This window comes from Lolium rigidum, chromosome 1 (genome assembly GCF_022539505.1).
Source record: "Lolium rigidum isolate FL_2022 chromosome 1, APGP_CSIRO_Lrig_0.1, whole genome shotgun sequence".
NCBI classification, from domain to species: Eukaryota; Viridiplantae; Streptophyta; class Magnoliopsida; order Poales; family Poaceae; genus Lolium; species Lolium rigidum.
The window spans coordinates 89,712,622-89,724,969 of NC_061508.1; the positions used below are offsets into that span (position 1 = coordinate 89,712,622).

The 12,348-nt window shown below is 41.2% G+C and overlaps 1 long non-coding RNA gene and 1 pseudogene across 1 annotated transcript; both read left to right on the plus strand.

Moving 5' to 3' along the window:
- Positions 1–1,168: 1,168 nt before the first annotated feature.
- Positions 1,169–2,051, plus strand: LOC124648870 (annotated as a pseudogene).
- Positions 2,052–2,187: 136 nt separating this feature from the next.
- LOC124677451 lies at positions 2,188–3,904 on the plus strand. The gene is made up of 2 exons (XR_006994064.1): positions 2,188–2,332; positions 3,665–3,904. It is a non-coding gene; the product is annotated as an uncharacterized LOC124677451 (long non-coding RNA).
- Positions 3,905–12,348: the final 8,444 nt, after the last annotated feature.

Below are 12,348 nucleotides of genomic sequence, written 5' to 3' on the forward strand. Positions count from 1 at the left end.
CAAGTACAGTTCAAGCATAGTAATGACACTTTCCATAACATCATGAATAACTTCTTCAACATCGTTCCTGCACTATCCAAGCACTTTCTGAAGCCTCCCAATCCAGCTCAAGTACACCCAAAGATCCGGAACAACCCAAGATTCTTTCCTTATTTTCAGGTTTTTGCTAAACTACTTCAGTCTAAATCATATAACCATGGAAATATATTCTTTTTCACATAGCAAATGATACTTTGTTGGTGTTCTTTGCAGAATTGTCTAGGAGCTATTGATGGGACTCATGTTCCCATGAACATTAATGGTGACATAGCCACACCATTTAGAAATAGGAAGGGAACACTCAGCCAGAACGTGATGGTGGTGTGTGACTTTGACCTGAACTTCACATTCATTTCTTGTGGTTGGGAGGGCTCGCGGCCGATGCTAGGGTTCTTAGGTCAGCAATTCGCAAAGGGTTTAGAGTACACGAGGGCAAGTTCTATCTTGTGGACGGTGGGTACGCAAATACTAAATTCTTTCTTGCTCCGTATCGTGGTGTTCGATACCATTTGAAGGAGTTTGGCCGTGGTCACCGAGCACCCCAAAACTACCAAGAACTGTTCAATCATCGCCATGCCGTGATACGGAATCATATTGAACGGGATTTGGGAATCTTAAAGAAGCGCTTCCCCATTCTCAAGGTTGGAACACATCACACAATACAAAACCAAGTCAAGCTACCGGCTGCTGTCTGCGAGTGTTGCATAACATCATCCGTATGCACAAGGGGGATGAGAGTTGGTTAGATAACCAAAGAGAACTCATACCTGCAGCAAACTATGTTGACCTACCTGATGGTGACCCCCCATAAAATCATCAAGTCAACCATGAAGGCGACCACCTTAGAGATACCATTGCGCAACAAATGTGGGCAGATTACCGACGTTAAGTAGTGATGTAATAAAGTAGTGACATCTGAACTTATTTGATGTAATAGGGTACCAAACTTTAACTTCTTCGTTTTGCATCTTGTTTGATGTAATAAAGTACCGAGACTTGAACTTCTTTTGTTTTGCATCTTGTTTGATGTAATAAAGTACCGAGACTTGTTTGATGTGAGATTTTTAAATTCTTATATGGTGAATAAATGTCCGTACTGCTTGTATCAATAATATTTGCGGGAGTCGCCATGTCGACCATGACGAATTTAAGACGATCTCCAAGGACGGGAACGCAAGGCGGTGGTGGGGTAACAAAAAAGAGGGGAACATCATCTAAAGGTGAGTGCATGTGTTCCTTTAATGTGATTGATGCTACTTGACTTCTTTATAATGTGTAGCTTACTGTGAACTTGACTTTTTTCTCAAACAGCTAGAGCCTCTTGGAATGCAGACCTAGAGAAGGCTCTTGTGGATTTGCTCCATGAGCACAATACTCCACAATATCGTGGGCAGAATGGATGGTCCACCGATGTTTGGAACAGGATTACCAACAAATTCCATGATAACCATCCATACAAGAATTACACAAAGGGTCAGATCCAAGACAAGGAGAAGGAGTTGAAGAGAGAGTACAAGATGCTCAAGGAGGCTAGACAGCGAGTGGGGTTTCATGGAATGAGAAACGGTGTATGATTGAAGCTGATCCGGAGTTGTGGGACAACCTCATCATTGTAAGATAGTTTGTATTGCTCCTTTCATGCTTATATTCATTCCTTCTAACAATATGCATCACTCATGTGTTCCTTTATATTGTGCGAGTCATTTCCTAAGATCGGGAAGTTCCGTAGCAACAAGGCTTTTCCCCTCTTTGATGCCTTGGGAGAGCTATATGATGGACATCTTGCCGAGGGAAACTACAACTTCACTTCCACTGAACCAACACAGCACACACAAGTGGAGGTCAATCCCGAGGTCAGTTACGTAGAGGCGACACATTCCCATCATGATATTGCGGAGACCGCGGTGGATGATACACAAGGAGGGATGCAAGAGGCTAGTATGATGGAGAACTTTGTTGGGAACGGGGAGGCTCAGCCCACGGTGCCTGCTTGCACCATCAACAAGTACTGAAAATGAACCCAAGAAGCGCCGGTCAAATGGAGATATTGCTTGCTATGATGGAGAAGTACATTGAGATCAAGACGAAGCAGGTCGAGAGCAAGCAAATCGCGAACATGGATGAGTACTCAATCAAGAAGCTGCGTGGCTCGGCTAAACACAATGGGATTGTCACGAGAGGATAAGGTCAAAGCCCTAAAAGTCTTTAAGAATGCTGACAATCGCGAGCTCTTCCTTTGCGTTGATATGGATACAGCTCTCATGTGGCTGCAAGGCGAAATGGCTTAGGAAAGGTAAACTCTCTTATTGTCTGCAATGTTCTGAATCACATGTATATACTGCTAGCTAGCTTGATGCTTAGGAACTGAATTTGTTTCTGAATTTGTTTCTGAATTCGTATGGAGTTGAGTGGTTCATTTCCGTGTGCTTAAAATTTGTGGTCTTGCTGCTTGCATCAGCTTTGGTGAAGTTAGAAAATGCATCCTATCCAAGTATTTTACAGTTTACAGTTTTAATTGCCCTTGATTACATCTGAAAGTATGCATTTGTTATGTGGCTTTACATCTGAAAGTTCTACTCTATGGCATGATGAATGCATGTCCAGTTGCTAATTTTATATAATGGTTGTCCAATAGCTAATTTTATGTAATAGGATGATGAATTGTTGTCCAGTAGCTAATATCAAATATCATTTGTCAAGTTTTCTGATTTAAGAAGTAACCTGAGAATTATTTTGTCATTAGTTTCTTTCTACAGGTAAAGTCACTTAAATTATCTTGAAGCTACAGTGATTGTTTTGTACTAGTATGAGTGGCTAGCAACTAGTCCTTTGATCATTTGTGTTTCATAGAACAAATTTTACCAACTAGCAATGTTCACCTGATGTACTACAGTCTTCCTGCCATTCATTGATGTAGTACATTGCTATTTTACCAAACCTGATAGTACACATTTGAGATAGAATAAGAGTGACACGATTTTGGAATAGCAAGTGAATCTTGTGTATAACTGTGAGGCTGCTGTCAGAAGTTTGCATGCATAGCTATTTGCCATGGATTTGCTCTGTAGATTTCTTTGATGAGATATTCTAGAAGTAGCATCGTATTTGGTGATGCCTTATTGCCTTGTTCTTTTCTCAGTTTCTTCAGAAGTGTTACAGGGGATCATGCCTTTTAGTTCATATAAAATATAAGACTTGTTTTCTGTTGAAAACATAGTCTTACCAGGGCCTTTGCATATTACTAATGTCACTTGTCGAGTTTTCTGATTGAACAAGTAACCTGAGAATTATTTCATCATTAGTTTCATCATTACCAGGACCTAGCATGCCCATGTTTCTTTAGTTTTTGATTGCAAATAGTGGCAGCAGAGTATATCAGTAAGAGGTCCAAAGAATGGTCCTTTTTGTAGTGACACAGAAACATGCAAAAAAAAAAGTTATACTCCAGTGATTGTTCTGTACAAGTATGAGTGGGTAACCTTGTGTGCTGGTAATCATTTTATCTGTGTCATAGATACGTCAAATGATCAAACTTTTTACCTTGTTTTATCTGCCCATCAATTTATTTATAATAGTTGTAAGATACGTAAATCTGAAGCATCTTATTATTATTTCTTAAATACAGGAGAAAGAGATGACATGATGATGAAGCTTTTTTAGATCTTGTCGTCTTCCAGCTTATATGATGGGAGATCAAGGATGAACCGACTAATGTTTGATCAGATGTCTACTAAGTTATTTTGATCAGGCTATTCTATGCTGCGTTTTTGCTATTTAGCCGTGAATATATATGGTGTAATATTGGCAAAAAAGACTGCTAAACTGGTGTTTGGTTCAGCCATGTAGTACAAGCTGGCTTGGTTTAGTCATGTTGCTACTGGTACTTTCATCTAGAAGTGGCGGTGCACTATCGCCGAGCTGCGAATTGTGTGGCGATTGGGGTGCAGGACCTGAATGATGAACTCGTGTCAGTATACTCTTTGGCAGCACCGTCAATCAGTGGAAGGAGTTTAGTCATGACATATACAATGTACTTTCTGATCGTAAGCATCAACGCTATATAAAAGTAGTTCATACAGTGTTGAAATAGAGAATACACTGGGGTTTAACCGAATGATACATAGTAGCAGGGATTACGGGGAAAGGGAATAGAGGGAATTGGGGTGGTGGACCGGGGACCACCCAAATCCCAGGCGTGTTAGTTCCCTGCAGGGGTTGCTCCCCATAGAACCGAACGAGGCCTTACAGGGTAAATACGCATTTGAAGAAAGAAGTTTAATTACAGATTTAGTCAACAAAATATAAAATATATGCCACAAAAATTAGACCATTGAATTCATGTTCAAAATATGTTTCAAATAGTATAATTTTTGTCATATATATTTTATATTTTATTAACTAAATTAGTAATCCAAGATTTTTCTTGAAATACGCAATTATCATGTAAATTGGTATGGATGGAGTACTACCTCCGGATGTAATTAATCAACACAGCTCCTCCGCATTGATTAAAATTAGACGGAGTAGTACTCAGCAGTAGCACATATACCATTAAAAAACCAGTAGCACATACCATTAAGATCACACCACGGATAGGATTATAAAAAAAAAGGTAATATGATAAATTATAGAATAGTTCAAAGCATAAGTTCAAGATACGACTCCTACATTGAAACCAAAACAAAGTTGCGCTCAATACTTAGGGCATCTCCAGCGGCTGCACGCACTCTAGTCCCCAAAAGTGACCGCATGCGCACGTTTGGGTCGGGCCGTGGACACGAAGTTGGCCTCCTTTGCTGATATGTTTGTTTGGGTCGGGGTATCCCAGCGAACGATGCATTTTTTGGCAATATTTTTTATTTATAATATAACCATTTACATAGTGCCAAAAATTAGTAAAAAGGGGAAGAAAATAAACCAAGCTAACAATGGCACCTGCCATGGCTGCTTACTTGTCATCATCGTCAACGACGAGGTCGATATAGACCAGAGGAGCCCAAGGCCATGGCCAATGAAGAGGTTGCTGAGGAGCTGGAGGCGGTGCTAGTGCGGGAGGAGGCGGAGGAGGAGTCCACGGCTCGCAGTTGAATGGCGAGGCCATCCCACTGAGCGAGGTTGTTGAGCTCGCTATTGCCGATGGCCATCTCCATGGCATCGTCCTCCGTGAGGTTCGGCGGTTGGATTTCGTCCTCATCCTCCAAGGCGCCCTCCTCGTCCACCTCATCACCGTTGAAGCATGCGCGGAGCTCCTGGTTGAAGAAGTCAACATCGCCTAGGCAACCCACGCGACGGCGCGGGTCAAACTCTGATCTCCCGAGGTGGACCAATTGTAAGGAGTTGAGGCGAAGGCCAGATCATCGCGCAAATCCGACGGGAGGATGAATCCATGGCGGCGGATCTCGTACTGCCATTGGCGTTCCTCGTGCGGCACCGGAGGCACCGGGACACGACGGTGCTTGAGGTAACATCCACCGTTGGGCATGCCCACATCCTGCCAAGGGACCGGCCGGTTCTCCTCGAACAGCCGATGGGCGAGTTCCACCGACACGTAATGGCGGTTGTGCGGGGTTTCCTGTTGGATATAGTGCCCTAGAGAAAAATAATAAATAGTGTTTATTTTTATATATCAATAGTTCATAATAGTTTTGTGCCATGCTATAACTGTATCAATCGGAAACATTGATACACATGTAGTATTGTAAACAAATCAGGGTCCGTGGTGAGCATTCGCAAACTAGTTCATTGTGGTCAATTGTTGGTCGAGGTTTCCCGATCTTGGGCACGTAGTCATTGACAATGGAGTCATATCATTGAGTGAATGATATGATGGACATTCTCATATATAAGAATTTTAACGAGATCAAAGTCACATCGAGTTCAAACGTTCCGATATTTATGAAAGTGTAGTAACCTAATCCTTAGACCCTGAGACCATATCTAATCACCGTCAACGGGGGATACTTTTGTTGTATCAACCGCCACACCGTAGGAGGGTGGTCATAAAGGTGCAGCTAGGTATTCCAATGGGATGGTTGAGGCGTATGGATCAAGAGCGGGATTTGGTCATCCGCGTGATGGAAGATACTCTGGGCCCACTCGGTGAGATTACATCCGAGTTGCAACACATGGCTAGGTCATGAGGACGGAATCGAATAGAACAATTTGAATAGCCTTGTCGGTAACGAGATCAAACTAGGTATGATGATACCAATGATCAAGTCTCGGACGAGTGCCAGTATCGAAGTAAGAAAGGGAATGGGATACGATGTAATGGTTCAAACGATGATCACATCTTCGTAGAATACACGGGGGGTCTCTATTGTTCTCCATAACACCCTGGTGATCATTGATCGGAGAGTGTCTCGATCATGTCCGCGTCATTCTCGAACTGTAGGGAAACACACTTAAGGGTTCGACGAAATGTAAGATTGTTTTGGATTCAAATGAAACACCGGAGAATAGAGAAGAGAGAACCAAAAGGGTTCCGGGAGAATCCTAAGGATATTCGGAGTGATACGAGAGGCATCTCGGATCATCGGTAATTAAATAATATTATTATATAATTAATTGAACATATATTAAATATATTTATTTATTCAATTAAAAGGTGCAACCCGGGAGGGGGCCTTTAAGTGTCCAGCCAACCCCCTAGGGTTTCCTAGGTGGGCGGCTAGGGTTTACAAGGTGCGGACGGCTAGGGTTTCCTAGGTGGGGCGCATGGGCCCTTGAGGGGCCCAACCGGCCACCTCCAAGGGGCCAACCGGCCAACCCCTAGGGTTTCCCCCTTTGGCCACCCCACTGATGGCGTGTAACTCACACGTTCGTTGGGAACCCCAAGAGGAAGGTATGATGCGCACAGCAGCAAGTTTTCCCTCAGAAAGAAACCAAGGTTTATCGAACCAGGAGGAGCCAAGAAGCACGTTGAAGGTTGATGGCGGCGGGATGTAGTGCGGCGCAACACCGAGAGATTCGGCGCCAACGTGGAACCTGCACAACACAACCAAAGTACTTTGCCCCAACGAAACGAGTGAGGTTGTCAATCTCACCGGCTTGCTTGTTACAAAGGATTAGATGTATAGTGTGGATGATGATTGTTTGCGAGAAAACAGTAGAACAAGTATTGTAGTAGATTGTATTCGATGTAAAAGAATGGACCGGGGTCCACAGTTCACTAGAGGTGTCTCTCCCATAAGATAGCATGTTGGGTGAACAAATTACGATCGGGCAATTGACAAATAGAGAGGGCATAACAATGCACATACATGATATGATGAATATTGTGAGATTTAATTGGGCATTACGACAAAGTACATAGACCGCTATCCGGCATGCATCTATGCCTAAAAAGTCCACCTTCGAGGTTATCATCCGAACCCCTTCCGGTATTAAGTTGCGAAACAACGAGGCAATTGCATTAAGTATGGTGTGTAATGTAATCAATAACTACATCCTCGGACATAGCATCAATGTTTTATCCCTAGTGGCAACGAGTACATCCATAACCTTAGAGGTTTCTGTCACTCCCCGCATTCACGGAGACATGAACCCACTATCGAGCATAAATACTCCCTCTTGGAGTTAAGAGCAAAAACTTGGCCGAGCCTCTACTAATAACGGAGAGCATGCAAGATCATAAACAACACATAGGTAATAGATTGATAATCAACATAACATAGTATTCTCTATCCATCGGATCCCGACAAACACAACATATAGAATTACAGATAGATGGTCTTGATTATGTTAGGCAGCTCACAAGATCCGACAATGAAGCACATGAGGAGAAGACAACCATCTAGCTACTGCTATGGACCCATAGTCCAGGGGTGAACTACTCACTCATCACTCCGGAGGCGACCATGGCGGTGAAGAGTCCTCCGGGAGATGATTCCCCTCTCCCGGCAGGGTGCCGGAGGTGATCTCCGAGAATCCCCGAGATGGGATTGGCGGCGGCGGCGTCTCAGTAAGGTTTTCCGTATCGTGGCTCTCGGTACTGGGGGTTTCGCGATGAAGGCTTTAAGTAGGCGGAAGGGCAGAGGCGGAGGGGTCACGGGGGCCCCACACAGCAGGGCCACGCGGGCCCCTCCTGGGCCGCGACGCCCTAGTGTGGCGGCGCCCCGTGGCCCCACTTCGTCTTCTCTTCGGTCTTCTGGAAGCTTCGTGGCAAAATAGGACCCTGGGCGTTGATTTCGTCCAATTCCGAGAATATTTCTTTACTAGGATTTACGAAACCAAAAACAGCAGAAAACAGCAACTAGCTCTTCGGCATCTTGTTAATAGGTTAGTGCCGGAAAATGCATAAATACGACATATAATGTGTATAAAACATGTAGATATCATCAATAATGTGGCATGGAACATAAGAAATTATCGATACGTCGGAGACGTATCGGCATCCCCAAGCTTAGTTCCTGCTCGTCCCGAGCGAGTAAACGATAACAAAGATAATTTACTGGAGTGACATGCCATCATAACCTTGATCATACTATTGTAAACATATGTAATGAATGCAGCGATCAAAACAATGGTAATGACATGAGTAAACAATCTGAATCATAAAGCAAAGACTTTTCATGAATAGTACTTAAAGACAAGCATCAATAAGTCTTGCATAAGAGTTAACTCATAAAGCAATAAATCAAAGTAAAGGTATTGAAGCAACACAAAAGAAGATTAAGTTTCAGCGGTTGCTTTCAACTTATAACATGTATATCTCATGGATAATTGTCAACATAGAGTAATATAACAAGTGCAATATGCAAGTATGTAGGAATCAATGCACAGTTTACACAAGTGTTTGCTTCTTGAGGTGGAGAGAGATAGGTGAACTGACTCAACATAAAAGTAAAAGAAAGGTCCTTCAAAGAGGAAAAGCATCGATTGCTATATTTGTTCTAGAGCTTTTATTTTGAAAACAAGAAACAATTTTGTCAACGGTAGTAATAAAGCACATGTATTATGTAAATTATATCTTACAAGTTGCAAGCCTCATGCATAGTATACTAATAGTGCCCGCACCTTGTCCTAATTAGCTTGGACTACCGAGATCATCGCAATACACATGTTTTAACCAAGTGTCACAAAGGGGTACCTCCATGCCGCCTGTACAAAGGTCTAAGGAGAAAGCTCGCATTTTGGATTTCTCGCTTTTGATTATTCTCAACTTAGACATCCATACCGGGACAACATGGACAACGGATAATGGACTCCTCTTTAATGCATAAGCATGTGACAACAATTAGTATTCTCATATGAGATTGAGGATATATGTCCAAAACTGAAACTTCCACCATGATTCATGGCTTTAGTTAGCGGCCCAGTGTTCTTCTCTAACAATATGCATGCTCTAATCATTAAAGTGGTAGATCTCTCTTACTTCAGACAAGACGGACATGCATAGCAACTCACATGATATTCAACAAAGAGTAGTTGATGGCGTCCCCAGGAAACATGGTTATCGCACAACAAGCAACTTAATAAGAGATAAAGTGCATAAGTACATATTCAATACCACAATAGTTTTTAAGCTATTTGTCCCATGAGCTATATATTGCAAAGGTAAAGAATGGAAATTTAAAGGTAGCACTCAAGCAATTTACTTTGGAATGGCGGGGAAATACCATGTAGTAGGCAGGTATGGTGGACACAAATGGCATAGTGGTTGGCTCAAGGATTTTGGATGCATGAGAAGTATTCCCTCTCGATACAAGGTTTAGGCTAGCAAGGTTATTTGAAACAAACACAAGGATGAACCGGTGCAGCAAAACTCACATAAAAGACATATTGTAAACATTATAAGACTCTACACCGTCTTCCTTGTTGTTCAAAACTCAATACTAGAAATTATCTAGACTTTAGAGAGACCAAATATGCAAACCAAATTTAGCAAGCTCTAGGTGTTTCTTCATTAATGGGTGCAAAGTATATGATGCAAGAGCTTAAACATGAGCACAACAATTGCCAAGTATCAAATTATTCAAGAAATTTTAGAACTACTACATGTAGTATTTCCCGATTCCAACCATATAACAATTTAACGAAGAAGATTCAACCTTCGCCATGAATACTATGAGTAAAGCCTAAGGACATACTTGTCCATATGCAACAGCGGAGCGTGTCTCTCTCCCAAACAATGAATGCTAGGATCCATTTTATTCAAACAAAACAAAAACAAAAACAAACCGACGCTCCAAGCATACATAAGATGTGATGGAATAACAATATAGTTTCAGGGGAGGAACCTGATAATGTTGTCAATGAAGAAGGGGATGCCTTGGGCATCCCCAAGCTTAGACGCTTGAGTCTTCTTAAAATATGCAGGGGTGAACCACCGGGGCATCCCCAAGCTTAGAGCTTTCACTCTCCTTGATCATATTGCATCATTTCCCTCTCTTGATCCTTGAAAACTTCCTCCACACCAAACTCGAAACAACTCATTAGAGGGTTAGTGCACGAGTAAAAATTAACATGTTCAGAGGTGACATAATCATTCTTAACACTTCTGGACATTGCATAAAGCTACTTGGACATTAATGGAACAAAGAAATTCATCCACCATAGCAAAAGAGGCAATGCGAAATAAAAGGCAGAATCTGTCAAAACAGAACAGTCCGTAAAGATGGATTTTATCGAGGCACCAGACTTGCTCAAATGAAAATGCCCAAATTGAATGAAAGTTGCGTACATATCTGAGGATCACGCACGTAAATTGGCATATTTTTCTGAGCTACCTACAGAGAGGCAGGTCGAAATTCGTGACAGCAAAGAAATCTGTAACTTCGCAGTAATCCAAATCTAGTATGAACCTTACTATCAAAGATTTTACTTGGCACAACAAAGCACAAAACTAAGATAAGGAGAGGTTGCTACAGTAGTAAACAACTTCCAAGACTCAAATATAAAACAAAAATACTGTAGTAAAAACATGGGTTGTCTCCCATAAGCGCTTTTCTTTAACGCCTTTCATCTAGGCGCAGAAAGTGTATATCAAGTATTATCGAGAGATGAAGCATTAACATCATAACTTGTTCTAATAATAGAATCAAAAGGTAACTTCATTCTCTTTCTAGGGAAGTGTTCCATACCTTTCTTGAGAGGAAATTGATATTTAATATTACCTTCCTTCATATCAATGATGGCTCCAACAGTTCGAAGAAAAGGTCTTCCCAATATAATGGGACAAGATGCATTGCATTCAATATCCAAGACAACAAAATCAACGGGGACAAGGTTATTGTTAACGGTAATGCGAACATTATCAACTCTCCCCAAAGGTTTGTTTATAGCATTATCAACAAGATTAACATCCAAATAACAATTCTTCAATGGTGGCAAGTCAAGCATATTATAAATTTTCTTATGCATAACGGAAATACTTGCACCAAGATCACATAAAGCATTACAATCAAAGTTATTGACCTTCATCTTAATGATGAGCTCCCAACCATCCTCTAACTTTCTAGGAATAGAAGTTTCAAGTTTTAGTTTCTCTTCTCTAGCTTTTATGAGAGCATTTGTAATATGTTTTGTAAAGGCTAAATTTATAGCACTAGCATTGGGACTCTTAGCAAGTTTTTGTAAGAACTTTATAACTTCAGAGATGTGGCAATCATCAAAGTATAAACCATTATGATCTACAGCAATGGGATCAGCATCCCCAATGTTGGAAAAAAATTCAGCAGTTTTATCACAGGCAGTTTCAGCAGTTTTAGCAGTTTCAGGCAATTTTGCACGCTTTGCACTAGGAGTGGAAACATTGCCAACACCAATTATTTTATCATTGATAGTAGGAGGTGCAGCAACATGTGAATCATTAACATTACTAGTGGTGGTAATAGTCCAAACTTTAGCTACATTACTCTTTTTAGCTAGTTTTTGATTTTCTTCTCTTTCCCACCTAGCATGCAATTCGGCCATCAATCTTATATTCTCATTAATTCTAACTTGGATGGCATTTGCTGTAGTAACAATTTTATTTTCAATATCCTTATTAGGCATAACTTTCAATTTTAAAAGATCAACATCAGAGGCAAGACTATCAACCTTAGAAGCGAGAATATCAATTTTATTGAGCTTTTCCTCATCGATTTGTTAAAAGCAGTTTGTGTACTAATAAATTCTTTAAGCATAGCTTCAAGTCCAGGGGGTGTGTTCCTATTATTGTTGTAAGAATTCCCATAAGAATTACCATAACCGTTACCATTATTATAAGGATATGGCCTATAGTTATTACTAGAATTGTTCGATAAGCATTGTTGTTGAAATTACTATTTTTAATGAAGTTTACATCAACATGTTCTTCTTGGGCAA